Source organism: Palaemon carinicauda, chromosome 15 (assembly GCF_036898095.1).
Source record: "Palaemon carinicauda isolate YSFRI2023 chromosome 15, ASM3689809v2, whole genome shotgun sequence".
Taxonomy (NCBI): domain Eukaryota; kingdom Metazoa; phylum Arthropoda; class Malacostraca; order Decapoda; family Palaemonidae; genus Palaemon; species Palaemon carinicauda.
Window position 1 is genome coordinate 69,921,153 of NC_090739.1, and position 14,656 is coordinate 69,935,808.

The 14,656-nt window shown below is 43.2% G+C and overlaps 1 protein-coding gene across 1 annotated transcript in view; it reads right to left on the reverse strand.

The window, feature by feature from the left end:
- Positions 1 to 13,892, reverse strand: part of LOC137654658 (uncharacterized) — a 122,578-nt gene extending 108,686 nt beyond the window's left edge. The window contains exon 1 of the mRNA XM_068388496.1: positions 13,872 to 13,892. The gene's annotated coding sequence lies outside the window, so the exon portion shown is untranslated. The remainder of the gene's footprint in view (positions 1 to 13,871) is intronic.
- Positions 13,893 to 14,656: the final 764 nt, after the last annotated feature.

Sequence of the window (14,656 nt, forward strand, 5' to 3'; positions counted from 1 at the left end):
ATGAAAATAAAATTTTTAAACACAAGACTTACCTGGTGTTATATATATAGCTGATTAACACCTTTGGTGGAGGGTTAGAGACAGCCAATATAGTTGGAATTCTGCTTAAGAGTTTTTAAATACAAAACAAACTTAAGGGTTCGTACCTGATAAAGAAGCTGACTTCAATGATACTCCGCCATTACGTCTGCTTTCCTTATGAGATCCAGCGGTCCTCTCAGGGGGCTGAAGATCCCTAGGAGCTGCCAACCGGTGATCACACCTCTTTGTGACAGAGCCTCCTCTAATACCCATTCTGAGGCACTCTCAAGGAACAAATTAGACCACCTGACAAATCAATGATTGCGGAAGACTGTCGCAATCTCCACAAGACAACTATAAAAAAACCAAATAAAAGTTCCAAGAGGATAAAAGGTATTAGGATTATGGGAAAGTAGTGGTGGATCCTTCTCCTACCATTGTACCCGCTGCTACAAACGGTCCCAAAGTATATCGGTCATCATATAGAGTCTGGACATTTCTCAAATATGTGAAGCGAACACAGATTTGCTTCTCCAGAAGGTTGTGTCCATAATACTTTGCAACGAACGATTTTGTTTGAATGCCACCGAAGTTACCACAGCTCTCACTTCGTGAGTCTTGACCTTTAAAAGACTAAAGTCTGTCTCCCTGCAATGAGAATGAGCCTCTTTAATTAGAAGTCTGATAAAGTATGACAGGGCATTCTTAGACATTGGCAAGGAGGGTTTCTTCACAGAGCACCACAGTGCTTCCGACTTGCCTCTTAAGTTTTTTGTTCTGTCTAAGTAAAACTTGAGGCCCTTACTGGACATAAAACTCTCTCTAACTCATTTCCAACCATGTCCGCCAGGTGCGAAATCTGAAAGGCCTTAGGCCAAGGTTGGGAAGGGCGCTTATTCTTAGCGAGAAAACCCTAGTGTAATGAGCAGATCGCTTTACTGTCCTGAAAATCCACATTTCTACTGAATGCATGGACTTCACTAACCCTCTTGGCTGTTGCCAGACTAACCAAGAAAACGGTTTTCATCGTGAGGTCCATCAGAGATGTACAGTGCAGGGGTTCAAACCTGTCACTCATCAGAAATTTTAACACAACATCCAGATTCCAAGCTGGTGAATCCTGGTGCTGTTGCTTTGTTGTCTCAAAGGATTTAATTAGTTCTTGTAGATCCTTATTATTTGAAAGGTCCAGGTTTCTATGCCTGAATACAGTCGTCAACATACTCCTGTATCCCTTGATAGTTGATGTAGAAAAACTTTGTTTCTTTTTCAGGAATAAAAGGAAATCAGCAATCTGAACTACAGAGGTACTGGAAGAGGAAACAGAGTTGACCCTGCACCATTCCCTGAAAACTTCCCACTTGGATTGATAGACTGATGGTTGAAGACCTCCTAGCTCTTGCAATCGCTTTAGCTGCCTCCTTCGAAAAGCCTCTAGCTCTTGTGAGTCTTTCGATAGTCTGAAGGCAGTTAGTCGAAGACTTTGGAGATTTTGATGGTGTCTTATCAAGTGGGGCTGTTTGAGTAAATCTACTCGCAAAGAGAGGCTTCTGGGAGCGTCCACCATCTATTCCAGTACCTCTGTGAACCATTCTCTTGAGGGCCAGAGGGGGGCTATCAATGTCATTCTGGTCCCTTCGCTTGTTACAAACTTTTGTAGTACCTTATACAGGATCTTGAAAGGAGGAAAAGCGTACAAATCTACATTTGACCAATCTAGCAGGAATGCATCCGTGTGTACTGCCTCGAGATCTGGCACTGGGAAGCAATATATCTCTAGTCTCTTGGTCTTTGCAGTTGCGAACAGGTCTATATAAGGGCGACCCCAAAGTTTTCCACAGACTCTTGCACACCTCTAGGTGTAGAGTCCACTCCGTGGATAGGACTTGTCCTTTCCTGCAGAGAACGTCTGCCAAAACATTCTTTTCCCCTTGAATGAACCTTGTAAGTAGAATCACCTGTCTTTCCTTTGCCCAGATGAGCAGATCTCTTGCCGTCTTGCAAAGGGAAATCGAGTGTGTTCCTCCTTGTTTGGCAATGTAGGCCAATGCCGTGGTGTTGTCTGCATTGACTTGTATCACCTTGTTCCGTACTGACCCTTCGAAGCTCTTCAGGGCCAAAAGAACTGCTAGCAGCTCCTTTTGATTATGTGGAAAGACTTCTGAATCTTCGTCCACACCCCCCGATATTTCCAGTTTGCCCAGTGTTGCTCCCCACCCCGAGTCCGAGGCGTCGGAACACAACACAAGGTCTGGGCTCTTCAGCTCTAATGAGCAACCTTCCTGAAATTTGATCGGGTCATTCCACCACTGAAGGCAGTGTCTCATTGACTCCGTGATTGGAATACACACCTTCTCCAAATCCTTCTCCTTGCTCCAGCAAGAGTTGAGGTGAAATTAGAGTGGTCGAAGATTCAGCCTTCCCAGAGAGAAGAACTGTTCTAATGAGGAGAGAGTCCCAACAGACTCATCCACTTCCTCGCAGAACACCTCAGCTCTCCTAGGAACGCACGCATCTTCTGAAGTGCTTGCTCCGTCCTTAAGGGAGACGGAAAAGCCCAAAAACTCAACTCCGAATCATCATTCCTAAATATAGAATCTCTTGAGATGGTTTCAGTGAAGATTTGTCTTTGTTGACCAAAGACCCAATTCTTCCGTCAACTTCAATGTTGTCTGAAGATCCTTCAGGCAGCGATTTTGAGAGCGAGCTCTTAAAAGCCAATCGTCTAGGTACAGGGAGGCTCTGATGCCCCTAGAGTGGAGAATCCTTGCTACATTGAGCATAAGCTTCGTAAAGACCTGTGGGGCAGTTTTGAGGCAAAAAAACAGGGATCGAAACTGACTAGACTGGACTTGATCCAAGACCAAGGCCTAGTCTACTAGATTCAACCATGGCATCTAAAATAAGGGCCTAGATCCTTGTGGAACACAAAAATACCAGTCAATGACCTAGGTTCTCCACATTGAAAGTGCCAAGGTTACGTCCTCCATACCATTGCATTTCTGAATGAGGGCATGGACTTTCACGAGAAGACTCTGACTCAAGGTAGGCTACCTCAGTGTGTGCCAGACCAAGGTCTGGTGTCCTCAAGACATCCTTCCCCCTAATACACTCACACCTCGCCAGGACTGACGGTTAAGCAGAATGTTCCAGAAATACTGCTTCCCCGTTATTACAAGGACTAAACATGAAACGTAATCAGGGGCTGACAAAGGCCCGGGCAGGCCAACAACAATGGGAGAACTCCTGGCAAGGGACCCGCCAGAACCGGGAGGACTTCCAGGTTCTTCTCCTATTGTGGGTCATGGCGGTAGGGGCAATCACAGCCCTGTGCTCCATGGCATAGAAACCCTTCCCCCAGCATTCTTGGCAAACTAAAGTACATATTATTATTATTATTACAACCTAAACTACAACCCTTGTTGGAAAAGCTATAAGCCCAAGGGATCAAACAGGAAAAAATAGCCCAGTAAGGAAAGGAAATAAGGAAATAAATAAACTACAAGAGAAGTAATGTACAATTAAAATGTTTTAAGAACAGCAAGAAAATTAAAATAAATATGATATTTTAATTATAAAATAAATTTTTGAATATACTTACCCGGTGAATATATAATAGCTGCTGCTCCAGCGGCTCGACAGAAAACACACACAAAAACTCGCGAGCGATCGCTATGAAGGTTGCGGGTGTGCCCACCAGCGCCAACTATCGGCCAGATACCGCATATACATGTAAACAGACCCAATTTTTCTCATCCCGCTGGGTCTCTATCGGGGAGGAAGGGGGGGCCTTTAATTTATATATTCACCGGGTAAGTATATTCAAAAATTTATTTTATAATTAAAATATCATTTTTAACTTAGCCGGTGAATATATAATAGCTGATTCACACCCATGGTGGTGGGTAGAGACCAGAGTTAATTAAGTTTACAGCGTATATGCTTAGAGTTTTTGACAGTTATATCATAACAAAACCCAAATATATAAAGGTACCTGGTAAGGAAGTTGACTTAGACGATTACTCTGCCTTATTAGTCTGTCTTCCTCACGAAGCCCAGCGATCCTCTTAGGATGCTGAAAGATTCCCAGGAGCTGAAGTATTAAGGGCTGCAACCCATACAACAGGACCTCATCAAACCCCTAATCTGGGCGCTCTCAAAAAATGACTTTGACCACCCGCCAAATCAACCAGGATGCGAAAGGCTTCTTAGCCTTCCGTACAACCCAAAAAACAATATTAAAAACATTTCAAGAGACAGATTAAAAAGGATATTGGAATTAGGGTAATGTAGTGGTAGAACCCTCACCCACTACTGCACTCGCTGCAACGAATGGACCCAGTGTGTAGCAGTCCTCGTAAAGAGTCTGGACATCTTTTAAGTAAAATGACGCGAACACTGACTTGCTTCTCCAAAAAGTCGCGTCCATAATACTTTGCAGAGATTTATTTTGCTTGAAGGCCACGGAGGTTGCTATAGCTCTAACTTCGTGCGTCTTAACCTTAAGCAAACATCGGTCTTTCTCATTCAAGTGAGAATGAGCTTCTCGTATTAAAAATCTGATAAAATATGACAAAGCATTCTTTGACATAGGCAATGATGGTTTCTTAACTGAGCACCATAATGCCTCAGATTTACCTCGTAATGACTTAGTACGAGCTAAATAGAACTTAAGAGCTCTAACAGGACATAATACTCTTTCCAGTTCGTTGCCTACGATCTCTGATAAGCAAGGAATATCAAAAGATTTAGGCCAAGGACGAGAAGGCAGTTCATTTTTGGCCAGGAAACCAAGTTGAAGTGAACAAGTAGCTTTTTCTGTAGAAAAGCCGATGTTCTTACTGAAGGCATGAAGTTCACTGACCCTTTTAGCCGAAGCCAAGCACACTAGGAAAAGTGTCTTGAGGGTGAGATCCTTCATGGAGGCTGAATGTAATGGCTCAAACCTGTCTGACATGAGGAACCTTAGGACCACGTCTAAGTTCCATCCAGGAGTTGCCAAACGACGTTCCTTAGAGGTCTCGAAAGACTTAAGGAGATCTTGGAGATCTTTATTGTTGGAAAGATCTAAGCCTCTATGTCGAAAGACCGAAGCCAACATGCTCCTGTAGCCCTTAATCGTGGGAGCTGAAAGGGAGCGAACCTTTCTCAGATGTAAAAGAAAATCTGCGATTTGGGCTACAGAGGTACTGGACGAGGACACAGATGCTGACTTGCACCAGTCTCGAAAGACTTCCCACTTCGACTGGTATACTCTAATGGTAGAAGCTCTCCTCGCTCTTGCAATCGCACTGGCTGCCTCCTTCGAAAAGCCTCGAGCTCTTGAGAGTCTTTCGATAGTCTGAAGGAAGTCAGACGAAGAGCGGGGAGGCTTTGATGGACATTCTTTACGTGGGGCTGACGTAACAGGTCTACCCTTAGAGGAAGACTTCTTGGAAAGTCTACCAGCCATTGAAGTACCTCGGTGAACCACTCTCTCGCGGGCCAGAGGGTAGCAACCAACGTCAACCTTGTCCCTTCGTGAGAGGCGAACTTCTGCAGTACCTTGTTGACTATCTTGAATGGTGGGAATGCATATAAGTCCAGAAGAGACCAATCCAGTAGAAACGCGTCTATGTGGATTGCTTCTGTATCTAGGACTGGAGAGCAATAGATTGGTAACCTTTTGGTCAACGAGGAGGCAAAGAGGTCTATGGTGGGTTGACCCCAAGTAGCCCAAAGACTCTTGCCCACGTCCTTGTGGAGGGTCCATTCCGTGGGTATCACCTGACCCCTCCGACTGAGACAGTCTGCCAAGACGTTCAAGTCCCCCTGGATGAATCTCGTCAACAGGGAGATGCCTCGATTTCTTGACCATAAGAGAAGGTAAGGGCCCTTGCGATCTCGAGCAGCGTGAAGGAGTGTGTGCCTCCTTGCTTGGAGATGTACGCCAAAGCTGTGGTGTTGTCTGAGTTGACCTCTACCACTTAGTTTCGAAGAAGCTTCCGAATATCATCAAGGCCAAGTGGACTGCTAATAGCTCCTTGCCGTTGATGTGCATGCTCTTCTGACTTGAGGTCCACAGACCCGAGCATTCCCGACCGTCCAGGGTCGCACCCCAACCCAAATCCGACGCGTCTGAGAACAACACGTGGTTTGGGTTCTTGACTGCTAGGGATAGTCCCTCTCTCAGACTGATATTGCTGTCCCACCATTTCAGGCATGCCTTTACTGGTTCGGAGACTGGGAATGATACCGTCTCTAACGTCTTGTCCTAGTTCCAGTGAGAGGCTAGATGGAACCGGAGAGGCAGAAGGTGTAGTCTCCCTAGTGAGACAAACTGCTCCAGGGATGAGAGAGTCCCTACGAGACTGTTCCAACTCCTGACTGAACAAACGTTTTCTTTTCAGCATTAGTTGGACTTCGAGCAGGGCTTGTTCTATTCGGTGGCAGACGGAAAAAGCCCGAAAAAACTGGACTGCGAATCTCCATCCCCAAATATAGAATAATCTGGGATGGGATCAGTTGGGACTTTTAGGTTGACCAAAAGTCCCAACTCCCTGGCCAGACTCAACGTCCAATGTAGATCCTGCAGACAGCGAAGACTGGACGATGCTCTGAGAAGCCAGTCGTCCAAGTACAGGGAGGCTCGGATCCCCGATAGATGGAGGGATTTTGCCACATTCCTCATGAGCCTCGTAAACACGAGAGGAGCAGGACTGAGGCCAAAGCACAGGGCTCGAAACTGGTACCCCACATTCCTGTAAACAAACCTCAGAAACGGTTGGGAATCCGGGTGTATAGGAATGTGGAAGTATGCCTCCTGAAGGTCGAGAGAGACCATCCAGTCGCCTTCCATTAATGCTGTCAAGACAGCCTGGTAGACTTCATCGTGAAGTTTGTCTTGACAATGAACACATTGAGCGCACTTGCCTCTTACGTACTCCTGCAGTGAACATGGCTGCCAGATCATTGGAGCCATCCCTGAGGGACTTGTTCCTGCAGAGAACGTGGCTGTCAGATCATTGGAGCCATCCCTGAAAGCCTTGTTTATGCATGACATAATTGTACAGCAAAACTTCAAACGCTCGAAAAAAAAACTCCTAACAGGAGATGGTCTAGCTCTGAAGTCGACCATAAAATCTTGGAGCGTCTCATGGCCAGGCGCCAGGGAGAGTCTATGAGGTTTGAGAAGTCTATCTGGGCAGAGGCAGGAACTCCCGAGCCGAGAACTTCTCCCGTGTCATATCAGACTCTCGCTCTATAAGCCAGCTTAAAAGTAGGGAAAGCAAAGGCTGTCTCCCCCAAACTCCTCCTGGTGATAAACCAGTCGCCTAGCAAACGTAAAGCTCTCTTAGAAGAGCGAGAGAGCACTAGCTTATAAAACAACGGCTTCGAAGTAGCTAGGCCTAGTGTAAACTCTGACGTTTAGGCGAACGAGGAGCAGCAGTTACAAAAAGATCCGGACAAAGATCCTTAAAAATCAGCATGATTTATTTAAAGTCCAAAGAGGGCTGAGCAGCTTTAGGCTCCTCTCCGTCTGACAGAGTCCTCAAGGGAATATCAGTAGGAGGGGGAACAGCAACTTCCTCATCTGAAGGAACCTTGTCCGACAATAGCCGAGTCTCAAGCAAGGGAGAGACCTGCCGTGGTGGCAATGCTTGACAAACAGAGTCCACACGCAAAGGAGCAACAGTAGCAGTCAAGGACGCTATGTCATGTAACTGCTTAAAGGACTGACCAGCAACAACCAACAGGTGCGGGAGGACGCTCGACGTCAACTCGAGACTGCCTTGACTGCCTAGACTGAGCAGTCAAAACAACTCTTGACTGCGGTGCTTGACGCTCAACGTCAAAACAAGTCAACTTCGCTGGTTGGCGAACGTCCTGAACGTCAACAAGAGCATGCGGCAGCGGCTGAACGTCCACAAGCGGCTGAAAGTCAACACTGGACTGCATCGAGTGAGGCTCTACAAAACGTGACTGACGTGACTTTGTAACGTCAACGTCAACAGGACGAGCAAAGGTTCGTTTGGGCGGCTGACGGCCAGGATCTCGATCAGCTAAGCGGCGAGGATCATCGTGAACCTGCTCAGCAGAATAGTCCTCCATAAGAGAGGCAAGCTTATTCTGCATGTCTTGCCGTACAACCCATTTAGGATCAACGGGAATGGTTGCGGTAAGAGACGAGGGTAACGTCTGTGACTGCAAAACCTTGCCTACAATAAGACTCTCGGAGCCTGTGTTACGCTTTTGTTTAGGCGGCGAGCAGTCTTCCGATGACTGCATAGGGTCAGAGCTGTCCTAATAGTTAAAACCAGGACGCTGGACCTGTCCTGAAAGGACTGACTTTCGCTTAAAGGGCCTCGAAACCTTGTTCCACGGTTTCTTATGCGAAAAGCCTTCGGATGACGAGGAGAAAATCGTCTCGCTCGTCTTATGGTAGGGGCGGTGTTGATGAGACACGCCTGAAACCATAGAGGGAACGTCTGTTCGCTGATCAAGTCCTCTCGAACCCATAAGTCGTACGACATTACTTCTCCCCTGGGCTTGGGAGCTTGCAAGAGGTCTCGGACTAGGCGAACGACAGGCACGAACAGACGAACCCTCGGTCGCAACACTGATATCACTTTGCGCAATTATCACTTTATCACTACGATTTTCTGTTTTGCACTTATTTCACTGAAATCGAATTTTTTAACAATTCACATTAGGTATGAATAAAACTGATTTCTACCTGAAGCACGCAATTCTACCCTCATCAAAAGGTTATAATTGCGAAATCAGTCGTATAATGTAAGCACATTAATACAAGCAAAAAACAGTAAACATATTTTAAGATAAAAAGATCAGTGGCTGGGAAGGAGACTAAACACTAGTTCATTCAAAACTACGTTTTCAATCTCTCACCGTACAGTGCCTTGGGACGAGAATAAAAACTAAAAACGTTTTATCCTTTCTCCCCGTACAGAGACTAGGGACGAGAGTAAAAAACTGACTCGAGAACAAAGTTACTCGCTTGGGACGAGAATAAAGATCGGAACGTTCTCTCTCCTCTCTCCCTCTCCGTCTCTATCTCTCTCTCTCTCTCTTGATTTCGCACCGAAGAGAAGAGCCCACTTACCTTTCGTCAATAAACAGGTTATTTGACCAAAGGAAAAAACTGAAAGGTTTTTCAATTAAAAAGTTCCTTTAAAATAGTATTTAAAACATTTAAGCTTTGAAAGAAGAATGAACAAAACGTCAGAATCGATTTACTCTTTCTGCAAAGTGAAACCGTGATACTCTCTCTCTCTATCGTAATGATAGAGCGCAAACTGCGTAGCATAAATAAACTAAACGTTAGTTCATCTTTGAAACAGTACGAAGACTATTCAAAGAAAATCTTTCATAAAATATCTACTAAAAAAATATTCATTTAATAAGTTTTAAATCATTTGCTCTGTAAAAGTTATTTACGATTGAAAGGGCTCAACGTTGTTTAACTTCGGTTTCCAAGTTAGGACCGCCTACTCTCAGGAAAGGTCGCATATAAACAAATCATTAAAATTTATCTTGATGTTTATTATAAATGGAAAGCTAATCGAAGAGGCCTAATAAAGGCGGTTGAGATATAAAATATATAGAGGAAAATCTATAATTAATTTATAACGTGATAAGATAATTGCTAAAAGCCTAAAACACACTTCCGTACTAAGGGAAGGGTCGGCCATTTAAAAGTCAAAGAAAGTCCAAAAAAACAATCCAAAGTCATCAAAAATTAAATCTATCCAAAAACGAGTTCAAGATTTAAGTTGAAGATAAAACACCTGCACTGCGAAAGCTCAAACCAAAAGGAAGTACTTCACCAAATATGTTGAGAAAACTCCAGGTTATACAGCGAGTATTGATACGTCTTGTCGTTAAGGCCGACAGAGAAAAAATTAGGTCTGTTTACATGTATATGCGGTATCTGGCCGATAGATGGCGCTGGTGGGCACACCCGCAACCTTCATAGCGATCGCTCGCGAGTTTTTGTGTGTGTTTTCTGTCGAGCCGCTGGAGCAGCAGCTATTATATATTCACCGGCTAAGTTAAATATTTAAAACTTTCATATATAAACTACAAAAACTTCATGAAACAAGATTAAGATAACCAATATAGAATAGTGTGCCTGAGTGTACCCTCAAGCAAGAGTACTCTATCCCAAGACATTGAAAGACTATGATAGAGGTTATGGCACTACTTAAGACTAGAGAACAATGGTTTGATTTTGCAGTGGCCTTGTCCTAGAAGACCTGCTTACCATAGATGAAAAGTCTCTGACACCCTTACCAAGAGGAAAGTAGCTATTGAACAATTATATTGTAGTGCAGCAGTTTTAACCCCTTGAACGAAGAAAAATTGTTCAGTTATTTCAGTGTTGTCAGGTTTATAAGGACAGAAGAATGTGGAAAGAATAGAACAGACTATTCGGTGTATGTGTAGGCAAAGGAAAATTAGCCGTACTCACAGATAGTACAGCCTAAAATGGTACCATCCTCTCTTTGAAGTTGCAACTCGATGGTAGAGGGAGGAGCAGGCGTCCAAGAAGGAAGAGGGATGGATGTCAAAAAAGCCTCCTCAGCTAACCTTGGAACAGAAAAAGTGTGTAAGAGGCCGTACAATCCTGTCCTGACTAGCTACCTGCCCGGCCATGACTCCAGCCCAGAAGGGTCAGAAACCACTCGTGTCATCCAACTCCCTTAAAAGATAGATGGTGGCACAGGAAGTCCTATCCTGTGTCTATAGCTGGCCATATTGGACTTCTTTGACCTCTTCCTCTTTTTCTTCCTCTTAGAATAAGAGTCGGAGGACAAAGAGCAGAACGAGGAAGAACAGCTTGCATGCTTCTTCCTCTTCCTGGCTCTGCAACCATCAACGACGACTCTTCCAAGGGGGGAAGGGGGAGAAACCACATGGGTTGCTAGGATAGGAGCCACAATACTGGGGCACACTCTCACATGCGAAAAGGTAGGCACATTCACAATGCTTTGACTCCTCCACAAGCAAAGGCGGAGAGTACTCCCCAGGGATTGAACCAGGGTCGTACGCTCGAGGCAACTAGAGCAGTCGCAACCTTGGAGGAGACAAAAGCAACAAAAGACTTCACTAATTTTCTTGGGCGTTGTCCAGGTCGATCCCGACGAACGCTTCTTCCCATTAAGGCCACACGCCACCCTTTGAGATACTACCGCTAGAGGGTTAATCTGTCCTTTGACTGCCCAATCAGTACTACATTGGATACCTCTCTATGGTTACGGCTCATTTTTCCTTTGCCTACATATACAGTACTCCAAATAGTCTGGCCTATTCTTTCCACATTCTCCTCTGTCCTCATACAACTGACAACACTGAGATTATTAAACAATTGTTCTCCGCTCAAGGGGTTAACTACTTCACTGTAATTGTTCAATGGCTACTTCCCTCTTGGTAAGGGTAGAAGAGACTCTTTAGCTATGGTAGGCTGCTCTTCTAGAGGAAAGACACCAAATAAACAAACCATTGTTTTCCGGTCTTGGGTAGTGCTAAAGCCTCTCAACCATGGTCTTCCACTGTCTTAGGGGTAGAGTTCTCTTGCTCAGGTACACTATTCTATCTTGTTCTTTTCCTTTTGTTTTTTAAGTTCTTAAATTTTATATATAAAAGATTTACCTAAATGTTGTTACTGTTCTTAAAATATTTCCTTTTAATTGTTCACTACTTCTCTTGTAGTTTATTTATTTCCTTTCCTCACTGGGCTATTTTTCCCTATTAAAGCACTTAAGCTTATAGCATCCTACTTTTCCCACTAGGGAGTTAGCTTAGATGATGATCATCATGATGATAATAATAACAATAATTATAACAATAACAATAATAATAATAATAATAATAATAATAATAATAATAATAATAATAATAATAATGCCCTCTACAAGAAGCAGAGAGGAAATGTGAATCTACAGCCAGTTTAGCCATAAACTGGTTGCAGCATCCACCGTTCCCTGGCAAACACGAACTTCTTGCTTCCATTCCATCACTTCAACAACCCACTTCCGACAAGAGAAAGAAAATATAGTTTTTGAGAGGAGCTGACTGTACATGTGCAAGCATCAGTAGCCGAATCAACAGTGAAGGCTCTCCAGCTGGAAAGGAGGTGGGGATACTCCCCCCACACCCTCACCAACTTGATAACTGCTTATTTTCCTACTTGAGCACACGCTGAATCGATCTCCATAATCAAAGGTTTGTATGCTACATAGGAACAATCAACTATTCAAATTAAAATGTATGATAAAAATATTAAAAAGCCATGGATAGGATGCAATAGTATAACAGTAATCTTTATGCCTGAATACAAAACTGAAGCGTCTTTGATAGGAGGGAGGACAGCACTCATTAACTGTCATTAACTATCTCATTAACAATTTCAGAAGTCGTTCGAGTTCTGCTGAAGACAAACCTCTATTTTGAAAGACAAAAGGTTCATGTATGTGTTGAAACAATTAACTTTCACTGTCAAAATAAACATTAGCTAAGTGATGAAAAGTGAAACACTAGGATGCATTGAAACATTACCTAACCTAATATGACCAAATTCCAGCTTTTAGGTGGGACAGCCCCACTTTATCAACGTCTGCCCCACTTTTTTTAAAGTTAGCAAAATGTCAAATTTTTATTCCATTTTGTAAGTTTTGCCCTGCTTTTTTGTGCTACAGAAACAAAACTCCCCATTTTAATGAAATAGTACTGATGTTTTGTTTGATTTTGCCATTTCACTAACTGGTAATTTCCATTGTCTTCTCCAACTGCTACGATACCCAATGAAGTAAATTAAAACAGTATTATAGACTGTAAAGTGTATAATGTGCAGCCCTTTGCAGCTGCTGAAGATGGCGGAATAAAGGGCCAAGAAAGTCAACGAAGGTACGATGGTAGTATACATATGGAATATCCCGCTTTTACAGAGAAAAAAAAAACTGGTCACAATAACTTAACCTAATTAAGGGTATGGGGTTTTTACTGACTCAATGAGCTTTGCCAATGCTACAAAGTTCCCTTAACCTGACCCTGGGTCCCACATTGCTTTCAAAACCTCTAATAAATAATCGATCTTTGATTAGGTCTATCAATATCAAAAGCATGAGACTTATTTTGTTTCAACCCCCTAAAAAACCTCAATCTATTATGGTCTTGGGGTGCACATATGATAGCGGCAACCTGTATGTATGATTACGGCTAACTTAAAATATGGCAGTGGAAGGGGGGATCGCAGAGGGCATTAGGCCCCCCCCCCCACCCGCTACGTTAGGTAAGGACACAGCTTGTAGGTTAGGGTAGGGGGAAAAATTTGGGTTAGTTGGTCAATTTTTAATTCAACTAGGAGGAATTGGCCGCTGATATACAAGGGCTCCATGGTCTTCAACTATTGTTAATCGTGCAATCGGGCCTCTATAGTTAGACCTAGGCAGTCGGATATACTATGATTGAGGCAAATAAAACATACTCTTGTCAAAATAATGCATGTCAGGTATACCCTACATTGGCTAAGCTATCTACTGAAGCCTTATTTCATTAAACCAAATATAATTTTATCGGCCTAATCTCATGATACACTCGTTGGCAGTTCACACAAAGTAAGACAAGTGCGTTTATGGAGGCCTATAGTGATATCTTCCAATATCTACAAGCCATCTTATGATACCGGAAATGTACGGCAAGTTCAAACAAATAAAACAAATAGCTTTACCGGTATGCATTATAATACATCATTTGTTTTAGGGAGCTACTATATACGAAATGGCCAAGGGTTTGATTACATCTGGATTCCATCTATTAGGTAAATAATTTCCCGAGCAGATTCTTATTACCTTGGTCTAGGCGTATTGCCCTTACCCTAAAGCTGGGTGCAAATAGGCCTATCACAAACAACAATTGCTACACATCTCAGGCTGGTAAATAAATGACACAACATGTTACCTGGCCTTACAACATTACCTGCCACAACCTGTCACTCTAACTGCAAACACAGAAATAGCAGTAGTAGCGACTTGGCAAGTTGGCACACCTCCTTCCTTCCCAACACCAACACAACCTGTTTAGACTTTGGACAGAAGACGAGATATTAATAGCAGTTGCCAAACGATAACAAGAGTGAGTTCTGGTTTGTTTGTGTGATTATTCACTGTATTCAAAGTATCAAAATGTATGAATGGTTAAACATAAATAAATGCTGGGTTTTGTATAAGAAGCTCAATAGTTTGTCTAAGTTCTTAAATAGTCGCAATCAAGTGGTATGTATTTTTGTTTGAGAGAAAAAGGCGTGGAATCATAATTGTTGGTGATTTCGTCACACATAAAGACGTGTTAAGATAAGATCAAACAATTAGGCAGAGAAAAAAAATCTACAAATATAGTATGTGGTATGCTATGTATACCAAGGTAGGCCCTGCCCAAAACACAAAACAAATGCATTGCAGGAGTTGGGCTTACTTTCCATGCAACAAGTTTATTAACCATGTTAATTACAGCCTAATTGCTATACCTCATAATTATCTAATGTGTTTAATGACTTTTGGCAAACCGTCTAAGAGATATGCTGAAGCCAATCATCTGTCCCTCTAGTTTGCATAAGCTTTCGCAAAACCCTCGCGGC